Source organism: Mytilus californianus, unplaced genomic scaffold (genome assembly GCF_021869535.1).
Source record: "Mytilus californianus isolate M0D057914Y unplaced genomic scaffold, xbMytCali1.0.p SCAF_10, whole genome shotgun sequence".
In the NCBI taxonomy this organism is placed as follows: Eukaryota; Metazoa; Mollusca; class Bivalvia; order Mytilida; family Mytilidae; genus Mytilus; species Mytilus californianus.
The window spans coordinates 46501853-46524073 of NW_026262582.1; the positions used below are offsets into that span (position 1 = coordinate 46501853).

At 31.2% G+C, this 22221-nt stretch overlaps 1 protein-coding gene and 1 long non-coding RNA gene across 4 annotated transcripts in view; both read left to right on the forward strand.

Annotated features, from left to right (window-relative positions):
* Positions 1 to 22221, forward strand: part of LOC127718241 (fibropellin-3-like) — a 231423-nt gene that overhangs the window by 177323 nt on the left and 31879 nt on the right. The window lies entirely within an intron of this gene.
* LOC127718250 (uncharacterized) lies at positions 13110 to 21259 on the forward strand. Its single transcript, XR_007989660.1, has 3 exons — positions 13110 to 13390; positions 18342 to 18458; positions 21060 to 21259. It is a non-coding gene; the product is annotated as an uncharacterized LOC127718250 (long non-coding RNA).

Consider the following 22221-nt stretch of genomic DNA (forward strand, 5'->3'; position numbering starts at 1 on the left):
AAAGGATTTTGTCTTAATTCTTTACCAACTGCATATATTGACTTTTGATATTCATATCCTTCAATAGCTGACCATTATTGTTTTTTTTATATTTCTTTTAAAGTTTGGTCAATCTCTTACTTGTCTAAGTGTACCAAATCTTTCTGTTAAGCTGTATGAATTTAAATCAAGCTCACTAGCGGCCTGATAAATCCCATTTTGACTTTCTACATATTTTTTTTTCAAAGTTTATAATTTCATTTATCAGATAAGAGATTTTTTTATAAATATTGTATATTTTTTTTGAGTTACCATTCCACTTAGAATTTTTCATTAGTTCCCATTTATCCTCTGTAAACAAATATTTTTTTTTCTCACTTTTATTACATTGAAGATATATTTCAATTTGTGCATGATCTGAAAGGTATTTGATTTCATTAGTTTAAAAGTATAATACTGAGGTCAGGAGACTATTACTTACAATAGCATAATCGACTGTACTCATATCACTGAGTGTAAAACATGTAAAATATTCCAATGAATCACAAATGTATCTGCCGTTTAATATACGTAGTTTTGATGATATGCATATAATTCTAAACGATTGATACCTTATGCATTCAGTTCTTTATCTTCGTTATTTCTTATCAAATATTGATCCACATCATAATTTTGTCGTACTATATCTTGAGAATGTATTTCAAATAAATCTGCGTCATCATTTTCTAAAAAATCTAAATGACTGCTTTCTGGGAGATGAAATCTTCTATTAAAGCAATTTTTTCTATATCATAAATGTACTTATTTCCTTTTCTACTGAATATAGTCATTTTCGTAATGAGTGGAAACTACAGGGGGATAAACAGCACACTAATATAGGTCATATTTAAAGCCAAAGAATTGTTTGTCCAGTTTAAGCCATAGTCTGTTTTGTGAATCAGTACTTTCTTGTAAATGAGAAATCCCTTTGGAATATATTTGTTTGAGAGTATACTAGTATCCCCACTATGTCTTTATGCTTTCTTCTTCTTTCTTCTAATTTTAGAAAAGATATCAAAGTCAGGGATATTATATTCTCAACATTCTCCTTTGAAGGTTTCAAAAACGATATTTATGTCACTTTTGAAACTATTTAAAAAAAAATCAACATTTGATTAGTCACAAAGACCATGAATATTCCTTGCAGATACAGAAAGTTGTTCAATCAATGAATTGTGATTCATTATAAATCAAAAGTGAAATGCATGACTGAAAATAAGGTATATAGCTTAGTAATATATCTATAACATCACTATAATCATGTGTCAGTATGGATGTATAAACATATAGTAGTATCATACATTCTGTTTGAAAATCATATGTAGCATTACTATGGAAAGGTCTTTGACTTATATCAGCAAAGACCCATTAAATAAAGGCAACAGTAGTATACCGCTATTCAACACTTATTATTAAAAGAGGAATAACTCTATAAAAATTGTTAGCACTCAAGAACTTTGAGAGATAATACTTTGTTACTGAACAACTTTTTTCCTTGCCTTTTCTTTCTTTCTTTTTTTCAGAAGGAGTATAACTACTGTAAAATATAATTTTTTACATTTATCAGAATATTTCAATTTTAGTCCCCAAATAAGCTTACCATTGCTGGTTTTTAACATATCAGAAAAAGGTCTTGTTATAAATATTTTTGTATAAAATAAACTCTTTACTTAGAGCATCTGTTAAAATCTATATTTTCATCATATGATAAGACAAAATGTATGTAATACCACCATTCTCCATGTGAAATTGAAAAACCACCCTAAAGAAATAAACCACAAGGCTTTTCAATAAATTTAGTGCTTTGGGATACCATATCGTAAGTGTTGTTAACAGTAAACAAAAGGTAAAACATATGCTTCACCGAAGAACAAGTGATCAGTATGCTGGAATTTCTCATTGACAACATATCTGTTGAATTCGGAGGTAGACTTTTTTTATATGAATCAGAGTTCCTTCAGAAACAAGAAGATCAAAGAAGCCAGATCATTTAATTTCTCATTCAGATATATTGACGATTTTCTTTCCATTAACAATTCAAACTTTTCTGATTGGGTGCCATTAATATATCCCTCAAAACTAGAAATTAAAGGAACATCAGACACGGCTTCCTCCGCCTCATTTTTTAGACTTATACCTCGAATTTGACATAAGCGGTCATCTCAGTACCAGAATTTGAAATTGTATATTTCTCCTACCTTTGCAGCAATATAACCACTTCACCTGCATATGGGATATAAATTTCCAAACTCACGCAGTATTAAAGAGCTTGCAGCGTCTAGTCAGACTTTATAAAACGTCACCAGGGTCTGGGCAGAAAGTTGATGAACCAGGGTTATGTCAAAGAACGTCTCGTCCCCTTTCTACAAAAAAGTTAATCGGAAGATACCACGAACTTGTTGACTAATAAACTAATCATAGATATCAGGATTGAAATTTTGTATTTGCGCCAGACGCGCGTTATATTCCGTATCAACTTCACAAATAATACACGATGGTATAGATTCTAGGTACTGACGTTGTTTATCAGCTTAATTACGTGTTTTAGTGTTCTTTTTATTTGTCTTTGTATATTTTAACCTTTAATATTTAGTCCATTTTTGGTAATATTTTTTTTGCCGTGACTCGGTATTTAAGCATCCCGCCATTTTATTATTGTGCTTTGGTCATTTGTTGTATTCTTGTCTTTCATTTTTGCTTATGTGCCATTTTTTTTTTTTTTCTTGACATGGTTGTTTGTTTTTATAGTGATGAAGATTATAACACAATGTTGACTGCTGTACCGCAATTGTTAACATTTTTACCTATTACTTCTGTTTGTTTTGCTCACACAGAGGAACCTATCACCCAAGGATTAGCGTTTGGAATATTGTCAATCGTCGGATTATGTGTACTTCTTATATTTTCTTCTTTTTCATGAAAATTTCTATTCCTGTTATATTCAAGTACGTTCTGATCATTTTTATCACTTCTTAAGTCTACACATAAATTATATAGTGAGACTGGTGTGTCATGTGACTTCAACACTTGCTTTTCACTTAAACAAGAATCAATTTTGTCTGTTTTGTTGTTAGTTTCCCTTGTTTGTAACTGATTTAATTGTAACTGTTCAATAACCTGGTTACAGCATTCACAGTCTGCACTTATAGTTTGTGAGTTCCTTCTATTTTCTTCGTGCTCCGTGGTCGAGTGGTTTAAGTATAGTCGAACTACTGTATCACTAGCCAGTCAACACTGAGGTTGTGAGTTTGAATCCTGCACGGGGCAGGTGCACTCGACTCCAATCTTAATTGTCTAGGATTGTCAGTTTTCATACCGAAGGTCGGTGGTTCTCTCCGGGCACTCCGGCTTCCTCCACCAATAAAAACTGACTGCCTCGAAATAGCACAATAGTGTTGAAAATGGCGTTAAACACCAATCAATCAATCAATCAATCTATTTTACTGAGATCAATCTTGATGTACTTAATGTAAATTTTCACATCTGTCTAAATATGTCGTGATATTCTCACCTAACTGCTTAACTGCTGTTGACAACAATTCACTATTTATCTTGGTACCACTTTTTTATTTTCTATATCAGATTTTAGCTTTGTGATTTCTGAGAAGTTTTCATTCATTTCATTACACACTTAAAGGACCTCATTTGTATTAGCATCATTTCTATCAGTTTACGTTCAATTGAATGCAAACTTGATTTAAATCATTTAACTCTTATCCTGTAGATTCATGTTAAACTTGAACATTTATTTTGTTCTTGGATATCAGACATTGTTTTTGGAGTTTTTTCTTTTATTTGGTTATCACACGTTGTTTCTGCATCTTATGACTTGCTTAGATCAACATTTACTGACACTTTGTTTGGAGAATTATTTTGTTCTCCATTTATTGATACATCATCTATTTCATCAATATCAATTTTGTACTTGCTTTGTTGAAAGGTTCATAAAGTTTTAGCTGTGTTAATAGCTCGTCAACATTTTGGTTAACTCCCCTTGCATGTTGGCTAACAAAGTTGTCAATAACCGACCATATATTCATATTCATTTTCTAACCATGTGTCTATTGCTTTACCTTGTATCATTGCATTTGTTGTTATGTAAAAGACTTTTACTACTAACAACTTTTTATTACTTAATGATATATCAACTGCTGATTTGTAAAGTAGATCTGCTGGTGCATTCCATTGGAAGGGCGTTTGTTCATCGCTAATTGTAATTGATTTTAATTAAACGTCAAAATCTTTCGTTTTTGCTCCATAACTTGGGCCATTGCCCGATATTTTAAAGTATCGGATCAGTAAGGCTCTGCATGAAAGTAGCATAGTGTCTTTGTTAATTTAAGATTTGCTTGTGTTTTCCCTGACTGTTTGATGTCCGGGGCTTTTACTGGACCTCGGTGCTTCATGTGAAGTTAAGGCCATCGTCACGACTAGAATTGAGAAGAAATATAAAACACGGGGGTCGCCATGTTACCGGAAGTTGTTCAAGAAGATTCAACATTTCTATGACACAATATAGTATTGGGAATGTTTACTATGTCAAATTCAATAAAATAACAATACTTTCATTAATAACATTCACCAAAAGCATTGCAAGATATTCGAAGTTTGATTTTGTTTACAGGACATAAAAATGTATGTAATAAAAGAGAGGCGAAAGATACAAAAGAGACATTCAAACTCATAAGTCGAAAACAAACTGATAACGCCATGGCTAAAAAAAGAAAACAGACAAACAACAGTACACAAAACACAACATAGAAAACATAGCAACACGAACCCCACTTAAAACTAGGGGTGATCTCAGGTGCACCAGGGGGGAGGGGGGTAGCAGTTTTACTCATGTAAGTACAAATCCGATGATAAGTCTAATGCGGTAGGTCACATTCGGGGAAACGGGGACGGGATTGCAGTCATGAACATATCCGTCGTCATCTGTGAATTATTCCATAACGGTCAACCAACTCGTGATGGCGTCCGTAAAATTTACGAAGGGATGATTTCAGCTTCACCACTCGGAACTCTTGGTTGAGTAGCTTCCTGCTGAGCAGCAGACCATTATTAGGGTAATCATGTTAGGATACAAAAGCCCTGGAATATCATATCAACTGGGGGTATATACTCCGTATGCAGGCGCTGCTGGAATGTTACTACAAAGAAATGGAAAGTTCACAATCGGAAAGCTGAAATCATTTCTTTTCTAACCGACCCTCATTGACAATTTCTAGATGTAAGTCAAGATATGAGGCAGTCTTAATGTTAAATTGTTTCAAATATAAAGAAATAACAAGAATTTCAAAACATACAAACAGTAAATATTCAAAATGTGTTTAAACAAGTTGCTTTATTTAAATAAAGAAAAGTAAAACGTGAACCAAAGACCGCTGACTGGTCAACAAAAATATGTTGCTAAATTTTTGTCTTTTTATTTGAAATAATTAACTGTGAATAATAAAATTTTAATGTAAAAACACCTTTAATGAAATCATGTAATTGTAAATAGAAAAGTGTATACAGCTATTATATGATTTTAACTTTTAAGGCTTCACTTTTTTATCTATTTATTTCTTGGGAGTGTAAATTGGATGTCTGAAAGAAATTGCATAGACAGATTGCAATATAGATTTCAGCTGTCAATATGCTTCATAATCTGGATACATGCATTCTATCTTTCATACTTTTCATATTTCGTGTCCAGGGTGCCTTCAGTTCTGATAGATATAAGAAGATGTGGTATGAGTGCCAATGAGACAACTCTCCATCCAAGTCAAAATTTATAAAAGTAAACCATTATAGGTCAAAGTACGGTCTTCAACACGGAGCCTTGGCTCAAACAGAACAGCAAGCTATAAAGGGCCCCAAAAATTACTAGTGTAAAACCATTGAAACGGGAAAACCAACGGTCTAATCTATATAAAAAAAACGAGAAACGAGAAACACTTATGAACCGCATCAACAAACGACAACTACTGAACATCAGATTCCTGACTTAGGACAGGTGCAAACCGTTTTAATGGTACCAAACCTTCACCATTATCTGAAACAATAGTGTAACATCACAATATAGAAAGACACACTATAAAATATCAATTGAAATGGCTTAACTCAATCAAAAGACATATTAACACCAGTAAACATACACTGAACAGATAAATTTGATCTATGATACAATGTAAATACAAAATAGATAAACTAAGGGAAGAATAATTAAAGTAACATGTTATACCGCTGTGAAATGTTATAACAATTTTAGAAAAACAAAATGTTTGAACAAAAATATCAGCCATTTGCAATTACTTTGAATACAGGTAAATGAACATAATTTTGTTGTTAGGTATACGTGTACAGTTCAAATGGAGAAAGGAAATATTTTTACAAAATAAATAATTTTGATGTTTATAGTACGAAGAAGTGAAAATTTATAGTAATACAAAACACTTATCAAAGCTGGTATATAGACCAGATATAACCCTGAAAAAGTTAACATTAAATAACAAAAAAGCATTACAATTAGTATCAACAGGTCAAATAAACAAGAAAGTACGATTTGAGAGTACTCGCAGTTACTGACAGCTAGTTAAAAGCCAAAAACAATTAATAATAAAAAATCATGCATCAGAGCCTAAAATCAACTAAAACACATCCCAGGGATTTAGTATTTTAACGTCATGGACAGTCAAAGAAGACATGACTTGTGCAATGCTAAAAATAAATGTATCGACAGGCAGTAGGATAGTTAGGAGTTAACCTCTTTATAGATCAAAATGAACGTGGGTATGTCTTTATACATCCCGTTTGAAAAGAATACAAATTTAGTTATGTTTTAGTTTGCTGATGACAAAATCGATATTAGTGCCAATGTAAACTATATTCAAAGATCTAATTACAACATTGGTAAGATAACCTTTACTAACAAGTTTGTTTAAAGGTTCGATGAGTTTACACGGATCACATAGTGATTTCCGCGCTTTAAGTACAATATTACCGTAAAATTTAGGATGTGAAATACCGTTTTTAATCAGTTTTCTACAGGTACAGCAAAATTTACTAATCAAATCTTTGTATCTATGAAAGAATTTAGTAAAAGTTTTACGTAATGTATGGTAACGAAATCCCTGACTTAATAATTTACCAGTGATGCATTGATTACGTTCGTTAAAATCTATGACATCACTACACACACGGGCATAACGAACGAGATGGGATATATAAACACCGTATGATGGAGCCAAAGGAACATTGCCGTCTAAAAAAGGAAAATTAACAATAGGGAATGAAAAGTCGTCTCTTTTGTCGTAAATTGTAGTATGGAGTTTTCCTTTAGAAATTGAAATGTCCAAATCTAGAAAAGGACAACTACTGCTGTTTATGTTAGATTTAGTTAAAGTAAGTTCTTTTGGGTAAATTTCGGTAGTATGTTTAGAGAACTCTGGATTATTTAACGAAAAAATATCTGATACTCATTATTGAAGCTGTGATAACCATACATAATTTATTTGTAAATGTAAATGTAAGTCCTGGTGATATATTGGATATCAGGACAGTGTTATTATTGATATTCCCCTAACTTGTCATAATTCACCACCAGTAAGAGCTTGACACGTGACTTGTTGTCGTATTGACGTTAACCGAAACACCTTTCTTTTTATATTACATATGCTGTTGCATTCTTCTTTTTTCGTTGGTTATTACGATCAAGTGATTCGAAAGGTATTTAAATATATGGACGATTTATTTCTATTCATATATATATTGAGAGACAATATCAAAATTCAGTGAACGAGTGGTCTAAGTAGTCTCTCCAATGTATCACTAGCCTGTCAACACTGAGGTTGTGAGTTTGAATCTCGCACGCGGCAGGTGCGCTCGATTCCAATCTCAATTGACTAGGATTGTTAGTTTTCCTGCCGATGGTCAGTGGTTCTCTCAGGGCACTACAGCTTCATCTGCCAGTAAAAACTGACAGCCACGAAATAGCAGAATAGTGCTGAAAGTGGCGTTAAACAACAATAAATAAATCAATCAATATATGAATTTGTTCTTTTGGGAGCCTATTTAGGTATTCATAACAAATGTATGTATATGAAAGGTCTAGTGTGCTATTTTCATTAAAAAACAATGGAAACCTAATTAGTTGCTTCATATAGAGTTAAGCTTCAAATGTAAATTGGACTTTCAGTTCTCTATACCATGAATAGTTTGTAATAAATAGATAAGACTTCAAAACCAATTGAATTTTAATCCTAATGATATATGCAGTTTTTCTCTTTAAAAAAAAAAAAACAGAACCTATTGAAATTAGTTACTTATCATATCAATTTATCATTTTTTTTAAATGAAGGAATAAGTTGTCATAGCAGAAACGTCTTAATTTCAATAATCGCACCATATTGCAAAGATTTAGAAGCCATAAGCATGATAAGGTTAAACTGTTTAAAACTAAAAAGAGTATTGAAATTTGATTAACATATATTCCTGTTAATAAATCTTTTCCGAAAATTCCATATATACTATCAGTAAACACAAACTTTAATTATTTTCTGATGAGACATTTTTTTATCAAATCAATCTAATTTTCCATCTTATGAATATAGTGCAATACAATCCCCTCTAAAACCTTTTTGATAGTATAAAATAATATTAATTAAGTAGTAATTAAAATTGAATTATTTTTGTAAAACATTTCTTATATACAGGGAGTTAGAATTCCAGTAAATTGAAATCATGCTATCATTTTTTTTTCTCACTACAGTTTATATTTTAGATACTTATTTATTTATGGGCATCCCTGATATATGAGTTCACTGATTACACATGTGGGACATACTAAAACATTGCCAATGATATTTTATAAATGATTTATTTTGATTCAGCTGATAATGGTATACTTTATTTCCCAATTTCAGATAAAATCTAATAATTTTAATGAATATTCCCTTGGTTTTTACTTGGACTTATGTTAGCATTTAGTAACGAAATTAAATATTTTTGTCAGAAATATCGTTGTGTTTAATTATCCTTATTATTGATATTTAACAAACATTCACATAAAAAAGCAAATGTTATGTCAAAAGATTGAAATATATTAATAATTTGTCTACTGCAATTTAGTTATATATTAACTTTCCGATCTACAAAAGAACTTTGATTGTTGAAATACGCAATGTCACGTGGAAGCCTGTCCACAGAGGGGCCGTTATAAAGACATAGATCACCACCTGTACAAATGATCGAACATTTTCGATACGTTCCGAAAACTTTGTTTCCTTAGATATCTGAATAGCCCATAGAAAGCCATCAAAAGTCACCAACATATAGGCCTTAACACCTCAGAGGGTTCACGCAAAAAAAAAAAAAAACTCATCATAGATATCTGAATTTCGAATATTTCATCCTTTTATTAATAGGGAATTAACAAGAAATTAACGATCGATGATATTTTATGTCAACACAAAAACACAAAATTGTTGACTCCTTGAGTGGGGATAAGACGAAAAAATAAGAGTTAACACGAAAATGTTTTTTTTTCTGTTCACTCCTTACAAGAGCAGATCGATTTGTTTCATTAAAAGGTGGGGTCAGATTTACTATCTCCCTACCAGAAGACCCTTTTTAAAAACAAACAAAAAAACAAAACAAATTTCGAGAAAAAACCAAATTTCGTCATAAAAGAGAAGCTTAAGGTGGTACCCAACACCTTGACTAATATTAATTTGGCTCGTTTAATTTTCATAAAATTTTGACAAAATGTTTACTTTGACCCTTTGACAAAAATATAAAAATTTCTAAAAATTTGAACCAACCACTTTATCAGAAAAATTTCATTGGTTATATAGCAGTTTGACAAACACCAATTTTGATCATTGAGAAGCTTAATATTTCCTTAACAATACAACGTAATTACAACGTTTAGCTGATTTTTACAGAGTTATCTCCCTGTAGTGTTAGGTACCACCTTAAAAAGAAAAATATAGAGCAAACGAATGCACTCGGTTTATTCTGTACTTATTGCAATGTCAAATAACATACATATATTAAGCTTTAACAAATAAAGATCTGGGAGATATTGTAAAGATGAGGTCTATAAATAACAATCGTCTCATTAAATATTAATATTGGTTTAAATCAATTTGTTATATATTCAAATATATGTATATATCACATATGTGTAACTCAGTTTCATATGTTTATACGGAATTGTACAACTGATGTCAGGAAACGCCTTTTTTGTTTACTCTCAGATTGCACTGACTTTTATATATTTATAAAAAAACAAATAATACATTTTAACAGCGCAATGAAACAATTGCAGTCAACAAAACACATCGCAGGGACCTCCATGGCCTGTTTTATGATGTCGCACGTCATCGTTAAATTATCTTCCGCCACTGTTAAATAACTGCACTATAAATGAAAGGTGTTTTCGTTTCGCTAGCCGTCGCCATTTATGTAAGCAATTATAATCAATTGCATGTAATTGCATAACCCTTATTGTATTATAATTCAAAGGGTCCTCTTGATTACTGTTTCAAAGCACTGAGGGATATCCAACTTACAATCGCTAATCATTTGAAGATAAGGTAGTTCGAGACTCCTGACAGGAGAGCACTTGATCAAGAGAGATGATTAGTTGCATTATCTCATTTATTTCTGCTAATGCTTATGAAAATTCTTTTAGGTGCTTTTACACCATACGATTTTCTATCCGATTTTCATCCGATTGTTTTTTATCTGTGATGTCGTTTCGACAAAAATCGAACAGTAAAATGGCATTTTCATTTGTTTAATCAAAATGTCGTTTCAAAATCGATTTGTACTCCATTTTCATCCAACAAATCGGTAGACGGAGAAACGACAATTCTGTGCGATTTTTTGTTTGCTGATACTTTAAAAGCTATATAAAAAACAAAGAAAAATACGTTATGAAAGGAAACATACATGTACAGAACATACCCCCTTTTTATCTTCTTAAGGTGTCATACCACCATTGATTTTTCCCTATTAGTCTTTGTTACAGTTGCACTTTTCAAAAAATTGTGCAGAATTTATCTTTGTTTCAAATAAAGAAATACTTGGTATGAGTAAAGTTTTATCCTGTCCAGTACTACAGACAAAATTTCACATAACATTTCATTGCATATAAGAAAATAACCATCACTAGAAGTTAACCAATCAAATTTTCATGTGTACAAGCTTTAGTAACCATGTAAGCTCAAGTTTCCAAGATATTCTATAGAAACACCAAATAAAAAAAAAAATGGTGCTTTGAAACACCCAAGATATATGTTTATGACTCAGAAATTTTTTACTGCAATGAAATGTAGGATTAATTTCCTACAACTGTCAAATTTAAGGGAATACTTTTTTTCGACCCTTTTTCGTATGCAATCGGATGTGACGTACTATGATTTGGTGGTATTACACCTTAACTAAAAAAAGTACCTTTCAGTATCACTATATTCTTTAAATGTTTGAATTTGTCGATAATCATTTGATATAGATCTATTCTTTTCATTTTTGTAAAGTCTTTTTTTAAGGCACTCGCTGCAATCAAACAGATAATAATTATTAAATTGCCCTTTTTTCTTACTTTTCATGTTTCTGTATGCGTCAGGCGGTGACCACTTTTGACGACATGGCGTCATTGCAGATAAAACGTTATGACGTCATGGCTAGTGCAAAGACAAATAATGCATTGACCATTTATTTTTTGCACATATGGGAAGGGAAGTACTGTACAAACATTTTTTTTCGACTTCAACTAAAAAAGATTTTTTTTTCGGAAAAACGCATTTACCAGGTCAGGAATATGACAGTTGTTTTTTCACTCGTTCTGTTGGTTGAAAATGTTTGATTTTGTCAGTTTTTATGGACTTTCACCTTTTTGAATTGACCGTGGAGTTCGGTATTTGTGTTATACTTTTTCAAATATTTTCAAATTTTATGTCTCCTTTTTGAACCAAAAATTTGGAGTCTAAATTTTTCTAGATAACTATATATATATATAGATATAAGAAAATATGGTATGAGTGCCAATGAGACAAGTCTCCATCCAAGTCACAATTTTTAAAAAGTAAACAATTATAGGTCAAAGTACAGCCTTCAACACGGAGCCTTGGCTCACACCGAACAGCAAGCTATAAAGGATCCCAAAAATGACTAGTGTAAAACAATTCAAAACCATATATGGCTATATATCAAACCGCAAAAAGCTGTACAATATTTACTGTATGTGATCTCTTGTTCGTTTTAAGTACAGTATCTGCTTCTTTTTTACTTTTGAAAAATAATCAATATTTTAATTGCTTTTATTAATTAATTGAGTTACATGAATTATTTATATTACGTCATTAGTTTAACTAGAAAGATCAGTTACAGATATTTTTCTAAAAATCAATATTGTTTATCAGCTTTCATGCGTAAGATGGAGTGAAATTACATTTCCATTTATGCCATTTTTTTTGGACATAAGTAAGGACTGCCCATAGTAGTCCGATGCCCGAAAGAGTCTTGTATTGTTCTTGAAAAAATGGTTACTTATCATATACCACCTCCATTCAATATTTGGTGTTGAAAATTGGAAATATACTTGATCATCACGGAAAGAGTTGGACCATTTTCAAATTTGCAAAACAGGAGAGATACAAATTATCTATAAGTTTTTCGTTTACTGTTTTAAATGTATCAGGCTTCTCGAGATAACTATGTCATGAAAATTAAATTGTCAATAGAGTTCTTGGATGTTTTGTTTTGTTGATTTACACGTTGGTAGCTTCCGTACAAGAGAGATCAATGAAAACCTAAATTTTAAAAGTATCAGTTTTCCCAGACCGTAAATTATAAAATTAGTTTTAATAAATAAATGTGCATCTTTAGATGCAGATTATATCGGGTTGTTATGTAAAAAAATTTTTCTGTAGGCGATGTGTCAACTATACAATTTTTACATCTTTTATTAATGCAATATATCACATGAGCAAAGTTTATCGAATCAAAAATGAAACGAAGTCAAAACTTTATATTCTCAATTTGGCTGTTGTTAAACGAACAGTTACAATCGGTAGCAGTATATTAGTGAAAACTATGTTTTATTTAAGGGCATCATCAGTTTGTATATTTTTCACACAATTTACTGCATGTTTCAGTTTAAAATCTCAGATGTTCAGTAAAGAAACGGAAACACGATTAATTGGGCCATCGATGGAGACAATAAAAGCCAGTTCCGGAAGCGAATGCGCCATGCTTTGCACAAATGACAACAACTGCTGCTCCAGTACTTATGACACAAACCTAGAACAATGCTCATTATTTCTTGCATGCTACCCTAACAAGGAATATTCAAAAGAATCACAAACAATAACGAAGGTTTCAGGTAGGGCTTGTATGTATTTAGATAATTAGAGGTTCAATTTAATCTTTTTCTTTTTTTTTCTTTTAGTCGTTTTTCTATTTTATAAATTCAATTTTCTTGTATTTGCAACATCAAATAATTTATAATAAAATTAGTATTTTAATCATGTTAATTATTCAAAATTTGATGTCATTCTACATTTTGTTCTAGTAAGGTTTTCTGCAGGAGTTAGATTTTTAAATAGAATTTATAAATTTTCAGATTAAAAGTTACTTGCAACTTTTCAAATAAAAACAACAAATATTTACCTATCAAGGCTGACAAAATTTATCGTGTGTGTCCTTATTGTCTGTATAGCAATACGCTGCCTCTATTTTCTGGAAGGCAATATGTTTGCACCTTTGTCCAATTGGCAATCTGCTTGTAACCTTGCCTGAGTGGCAATCTGCTTGCACCCCGTGTTGTTCACATTTCTAGAAGAACTTTGAATTATTTCTGGACATATTTGTAATATCATTTTAATATCATTCTTGCATATAGCCAGCATTTTTGAATTAAATAAAATACCCTTGGTATCATTTTGTCTTGACTATAACAAGTGTCCCACCTTTTAAAAATTGAAAGGTTATATACATGAAAATCGAAGATTGTTATTTCACAAAATATCTCTGTATCAGGAAACCCAAATCCAATTTTGCCAAAGTTTAGCCTAGATAGCATGGATAGTCTAATATCATATAAACACTTTACATTTTCCCCGCGTTTAACATATTTCTATCGTTTCAATTAAAATGATAGATTATGTCGGTATTGCGAATGATTAGGAAAAAATCCTGCTCATGGAGGTATTTCACGATCAAATCAATTTCACCTAAGTGTACATCATGTACATTCATATTTAGAGAAAATAAGTAAATAAAAAAAGTGCTTACTTAGTTATTTGTTTTCTCTTTTCTGACGTTATTTCATATCGAATAACCAATCTTATACACTTTTTTTCTACTTGACTCTTCTTCTTAAAGGTAACTTTGGTCATATTACTCCTCAAGAATTCAAATATTAATACATCTTGTCTTTCAATTTTTTTTTATTTTGAGCGCTCCTGATAAAGGTAAATACAGAAACGCACTTCGGATGCACCAAATATATAAAGTGTTGGTTTCCATATTTATATATAAAGTATTATTCATTGAATGTATCTTTATTTCTTATTAATATCAATACCTTTACGAGACACTGACGCATTTAATCATTTTTGTTCTTAATCGAAGTAATTCTCCTTTAAAAAAATATTATTCCCGAAGAATACAAAACATCTCTGAATACTAGAATTATTTTGTCTTTATTAACGAATTTTATAAATTTTCACTTTGTCTTTAGTAAAGTGTCTTCTTCCTTCGCGGAATAACAGTATGTTGAAATTGTACAACTATACAATACGTTTTTAGCATTAATAATTGATTACAGGTATATGTACAGTTCACATTCTACCACTTCTACTTTTTAATATCATTTTTATATTTAAAAAATTAGAGAAACTAACAAATTAAGAAAGATATAACACATTGATTACTAAAATCTTATTCATTTGTTCATTTCAAATGCAAGTTTACAAATGCGTTTAGAATGAAAAATCAATTTAAAAGGAAAATATACTGTTGTTTTTCTTTTAATTCCAAAATTTTAATCGACATTCAGCACGTTTTTTTCTATATATTAGGACAGCTTCTACCGGTCCTAGAATCTAAATCAAGTAAACTTAAAAAGCAGATTTGGCCCTAGGACTGTTTTTATGACTGCCTAAAAAAGTTAACTTTAGACATGTTCGCTACTGAAGTTAAATTCGAAACCAGTCCTGCATTAATTTAACTTTGACCTTGACAACTCCTATTGAACCATACCTGTTCTTAAGTGAACTTTTTGGTGGTCTGCTAAACACTAAGTTAACTTGTGACCAGGACCGCTCTACATCAATTGATAAAACATTTTTAATTGTCTCCGTTTCTTTATATAAACATTACAGTTTAAATAAATACATTACACAGTGTATATAAAGTGCGAATCCAGTCAGTTCATTTTCACTGTTGTATGCGAGTACGTCTATTGTAGAATAAAGGATGATGGGAAAACTGCGTTTGTTTACCTTTTGAAAATACAAAATAATTGATTTGAATGTATGTTTTAACACAATTTCATTAGAATATAACTTTTTAATGTATAATAACAGGATTAAAGTCCAAAAAAGTGTAATTAAAGCAGCAGAATCCATAATATGAATTTTTGTATGCGATTCATTTTAACTATAGATGCGATGAATTATCACTGTAAGTGCAATCATTTCTGACGTAGAATTTTTGAAGGTGCGATGAATTTTCATTGTTGTTTTATATGTTAATTCGACATGCAACAACTGAAAATAGTGTTTAAATGACTTTACAGCTGTTATCCTAATACTAGCAAGTTAAATGTTTGGTTGGCTTGCTTGCTTTGTTTGTATTAATGTTTGCTCAAGCATTGTAATTAAGATTGACATCTGCAAACAATATAAGTAGGCGGAGTTAAACCTGTATATAGGTAAATTTGATTATTTGATAATGTCCAATCAAATTTAAATATAATGTATACAAATTTAACTCCACCTTTTTATATTGTTTACAGAGGTCAATCTTAATTACAATGCTTGAGCAAACATTGTACAAACAAAGCAAGCAAGTCAACCAAACCTTTAACTTGCTAGCATTATGATAACAGCTGTAATATTGATGATATTTACAATTTGAAATGCAAGCTAGTCGTAGATGCCTACTTGTATATACACGGGTATAACCACGTTCATATGCATATTCAAATATTGTTGGTGAGTTTGCTATTACCTTGTCATGGATCCGAAAATTTACTGGAGCAGAATATTCATGAATATAACGTATTTCTACGTCGAATTTTCCTTTAAAAGTTTTAGAATTCGCTTAAAAAAAGCTTTGAAAATTTGTCACGCCGTGTCATACATATTTCTACCATATTGATAGGCTTTTGCACAACGAACAGTACAAGAATGTACAACGAATGGTACTAAAGAAAATAAACAAACTACAAAGAGAATGAATCGTAAAGTGCCAAAATTCTGAGGTCAGTTTTTCAAGTAAATGTCTTCAAAAATAATTAAAACAACGGGTTTCTCATTCTCATTATGTATTTTTCACAACAACAAATCACAAAATACACGGTCGCATTAGTGTAAGAGCCAACCAACTAAGCTCTTTTTGTAGTTTAATCAAGTTTGAGTTACACAGAGTGTTTGTTTCGCGATGTTTACAAGTAATTTAAGACCTGTCTATTTAAAATAGTTTCATGGTGTTCATGTAATATAAATAATATACAATGCTGCCAGGAGCAGTAAACTTTGTTTAAGTAAACATTGAATACTTATCTGAACATTGCGTCAATTAGTCTTTGGTGAAAATATAAGAACGGTCTATCTACCTACATCGCGAAGAGTAGCATTTAACGTCCGGAATCAACTGTACGGCGGTTATACCCCGTGGTATAGATATAAGAAGATGTGGTATGAGTGGCAATGCGACAACTCCCCAACCAAGTCACAATTTGTAAAAGTAAAACATTAGAACCATTTAAACATGTAACAATAAATAAACTGTTTGCAATATTTCCTTGTATTCTTACAATTGGGTATTTGCTTATTTGTAACACGGACTTAAAAGAAATTAAAACATAAATTAAGGTGACTCGACTGTTGCTTGAACTTTATTTACTGTATTAGACGTATACACAATGTCATGATAAATTATCCAGTCATCCAAGCGACAATTGTTTGTGCAAGATGAAAACGTTTCCACTCATTCAATCGTGAAATGAAGATCGTTTTGAGAATGCTCTTTGTTATCTTAAATGCATCCATTAGAGCTATTTTCCTAATGCTTGTAGTTTAAAGGTTTGGTTGGCTTGCTTGCTTTTTTGTATAAATGTTTGCTCAATCTCAATTACAATGCTTAAGCAAACATTTATACAAACAAAGAAAGCAAGCCAACCACACCTTCAAACTAATTGCATTAGGAAAATAGCTAAGTAAGTAAGTAAGTAAGTAAATTTTATTTAGAGTCGGCATATATATACATAATAACAGACAAAACATGTGCTCTGGTGAGCTCTTTAACCGACTAATATCTCTAATAACGTTTAATTTATTAGTATGCGATGTAGATTTAGACCGAAACAGAAACTTTGCTTTTTCGGTGACGTGGATTGGCCTAACTGTCCAAGATATATGAATTCAATGATGGCGTGTCATTGGAAAGGATAAATTTTATCCTACATATAGATCTGGATCTGGACAAATTATTAGAGAAAATAGAATTGACTATATTAGCAATAAATGCCATTTTTAAGGAATTTATTGATATATTGCCTCAGATTTTCACTCACTAAATAGATATAAGAAGATGTGGTATGAGTGTATGTATATATTATCAATCCTTCTGACTTCATAAATTTTGTTAGAGATTCGGCTGAATTAAGACTTTATATAATAAAAATTAATTAATTTCCTTCTGTGAAAATGCATCGCATGTAAAATAGAAACGAATCGCCCTACAGTGAAAATGAAAGTCCAGTATCATTATTCGACAGTAAACATGAATCGCATAACGAAAACAGCATACTGGAATTTGATTCAATATCAACAAGCTGAATAGACAGTTACGTCCCATTTCCCCTGGAACCCTGGATGCACCTCTGGGAAGCGCAATGTAAACGTTTTTATAATCTTATAAAACTACAATAACAGAAGCATTCCATTCTTTCAATCATATTTTAATTCTTAAACAAGAAAAGGACGAGTAAAATTAATGCTTCGTGACTTTTTCTTGTTGTAATTTTGTAAAACACCTCTTTAAAGTACCTCGTGATCATTTTCTGCTGATATGAAACATCCATATAATGTTGTTACTACTTGTAGTTGACCCATGTCATGGAGTTTCCCGGTGTAATCGTGGAAAATGTATTGTGCAGGGATCCTCATATATCTGCCAATGTCTGATTTGCGTGTTTAAAAATGGGAATACATCCTGCAACCGTAAGTATTTTATGTAGCGCTAGACTATATAAGGTGTGATGTTTCTGGTATGTGCGTTCGTCTGTCTAATCCGCCGTACATGTATATAATGTTTTAATTTTGGTTGATGTGCACTTTTCAAAATATATGCCAAATAAGCGTTTCGGCTAATATTTCGAAGTTCGATGAACACAAAAAAAGTGAGTTGGAGCATTGTGTATTCATTTATAAATAGGATGTTATATTCCGGACATTAAAGTACATAACTATCAGTTGTGATGTCACCTTGACGTCATACACATTTTGATTTCATTTGACGTTTAAGACCTAAAATATCAATTACACCTATATATATATGTTATCTCAGTGGGCCTTATCCCCAAACCTATTTATATTTATATTTATTTTTCGCGGTTGTCTCCTTACTAATGTGCGTGTATAAACAAAGGTAAAGACAAAAGGTAGTACTATTTTTTAAGCAAGCACCAGGCTTAATTAATGGAAAATTATATTTCTTTTAACAATTGGTTTATTTTCACAATTGTGATTACTTCATAATTTTTGTTTGCCCATTATTCTGTAGTAGTGGCCCATTATGCGCTATTCTGTAAACCATACCCCTAGCCTTTTATAAGAATTATAATCAATTATTTTTTTCAAAGTATATATTATAAAAATTCAGTCTATTGATCATGTAGTTATCCGTTTTCACAGTAATTATATTTAGTTACTTTATATACACTGATTTTCCACAGAATGTGTACAAAAAATAAAGTTGACAAATTATTGAACTGGTTTTTGATAAATCAAGTCTTGAATTAGTCTGTTGCAATACATTTCTTTAATAATTAAAAGATTTAAGAAGGATCCTTCCTGAACATTCGAAGAAATAAAGATAAGGCGTGTTTACAAATTTTGGTTTATTATTACACGGCTACTAAGGCGACGATCATTTGATTTTCTGGAAATGAATATCCTGGCCGGGTAAAAGCTGAAAATAAATATCTTTGCCCAAGACAGGATGAACATGAATATTATGCAACACTAAATGCAGGAAATAATAGTGTACAAAAAGTGTAAATAGATTTTATTAGCGACAGTTGAAAATAAAAAGTCAATCCGCAAAATATCATTCTGCCCCAAGCCACCAGAATATCAAATGGTCATCTCCTTACACATTTGTGGCAGGTGTTTGTATAATATCATTTTAATTTTTATTCACTCATAATTTTAATTTATCTTATAGTTGTAATACAGTCTAATATCCTTAAGTAATTACATGTATAATTGATAATAATTACATTATACTATGTTTAATAAGAATCCGTAATTAGCCCTCATCATCGAGGATGCGGGAGCCCTACAGTTTTCACTTTGTCCGTCCATCTGTCTCTCCATCAAAAGTTTTTGTAAGCGCAAAAATTTCAAAAGAATAAGTATGAAGCCAATGCAATTGTGCACAGTTGTTGTGCATAATATGTAGATGTACATATTATATTTTAGTGAAATTCGGCTCATTAATTTGGGAAAAAAATAATTTTTTTGTTAAATAATCACAAATTTTGAGAAATGTCTTCTCATAATAGGATTTTAACAAAATTGATATATAGGTGTACAAAGTTATTTCAAATTGATTGGCAAACCAAACTAAAAAAATTGGCAAAAACTTACTCTTTGTTTAAAAAATTCACAAATTTTTAGAAGCATCTTCTTGAAGTAGGATGTCATAAAAAAAAATGATATATGATATAGGCATAATATGCATTCCAAATTGTTTCCTCAAGGATCCTACTAGGGTTTAAATAAAAAAGGAATCATTTGCTTTACGAAATGATTCTCTGTAACAAAATTATTGGTTGTCCACCATTTACGAAAATGCTTACCAAAAATACATGTCATAGTGCTTGGATTTTAACAAAACATATATTAATTGAGAACACATACTGAATTAATTGTTGGTGTCAATATTTATCAAAATTGACAACTTATGAACATTTGCTTTGTATGCATCAGTCTCTCTACCTCACATAAAAATATGCAAGCGGGGCCTTTGCTGACATGTCAGTTTTTTTCTAGTTTTGATTGGCGTACAACAATCGCGAGGAACTCCCATATCAAATTTTGTTTCCGTATAAAATATAACAGCTTGGAGTGCGCATTCTATCCATGACAATGTTAAAACAATGCATAGAAAAACATACGAAAAGCTTGATCTTTTAATTTCATGGCTGTAACATACAACTGTAATTATTTTATAGGGTTGTTAAAGCGTTGCTTGTGCGCACAATTTTTATATGAAGCGCTTCCGCTTCAAAGACATTCAGTGGGTGTCGTTTGTTGCTGTATATCATATTTGTTTTTCGTTCATTGTTTTTGTACATAAATCAGGCCTTTCGTTTTCTCGTTTGAATTGTTTTACATTTGTCATTTCGGGGCCTTGTATCGCTGACTATGCGGTATGGGTTTTGCTCATTGGTAAAGGCCGTATGGTGACCTATAGTTGTTAACCTCTATGTCATTTGGTCTCTGGTGGAGCATTGCCTCATTGGCAATTATACCACACCTTCTTATGATTATATATAAATTGAATGCAGTATTCTTGTCAATCATTATATTTTACAGACTATAAGTGTGAATAGGATATTGGCACACCAGACATTTTAGGAGATCAAAGGACACATTTGTTTTGGATTATTGTTACATTTCTGTTTTGGACATTTTGATTAATCCAGGCGTCCTTTACGAAGCACTGCAAATACGCAACATGATTTACGAGGATGGGACATACATTTCTAAATTGGTCCATGCCAGATAAAACAGACAGCAAAAAAAAAATAATAAATAACTGACGTTGTTTTTGAACATTTTTAATTATTTATATTTACTTTTATCACATTGTTATTTTAATGTCATAGCTATGTATATTGTAATACTTTGTAATGATAACAACATAAATATACCCGCGTTGTAGCTATTCTGGTCCATAGGTTCACCTGATTGAAGAAACATCATCAAATTAAATTCAGTGTTCGAACAGAAAGGCAAGATAAAAAACAATTGTGATTAGATTTTTCCTACCAACCTTAATTTAGGTCTCGAATTGTCTATCAAGATTAAATATTCGCTTTCTTGTAATGAAAAGCGACAAAAATATCAGGTCTGTTCATAAAATTTAAATACTCCAGGTAAAAAAAATACCACAATAGAAAATAAACCCCTACCTACCAACCATATTTCATTTTTAGAAGAAACACTAATATTGCCAACTGATTCGGATAAAATGTGAAGCGTTGAGGACTAAAACTAGAGGCTCTAAAGATCCTGTGTCGCTCACCTAGGTCTATGTGTATAATCAACAATGGACTTTCTCCAACATTGTAGAAAGAGTTCATGACAAAAAATTCTTTTTTGTTGATCTTGTATCATGTGTACATGGTGTATAGCTGATCATTTTGTCTGTTTAGTTTCTCTACTAGTCTACTAACTTTATCGGCAAAATTTGACTTTTTTGTGGAACTTGCCTTGTCGATTTCATTTAAAAAAAAACAAATTCAACGATTGGGATTGAAAAAAAACTCTGCTTAAGCTCAATTTTAAATTGTAGGATAAAAACAATATTCGTACAGTGTAGGAAAATACAAAATTTATTTGTACTCGCTACGAAAAAGGAGAAAAGCTTGTCGAGTTTTGCTTTTCTATCTGTTTCTATAGCTCTTCAAATAAATTTCAAATTTTCCTACACTGTACGAATATTGTATATATTTCATCTCATCACATATTCCTG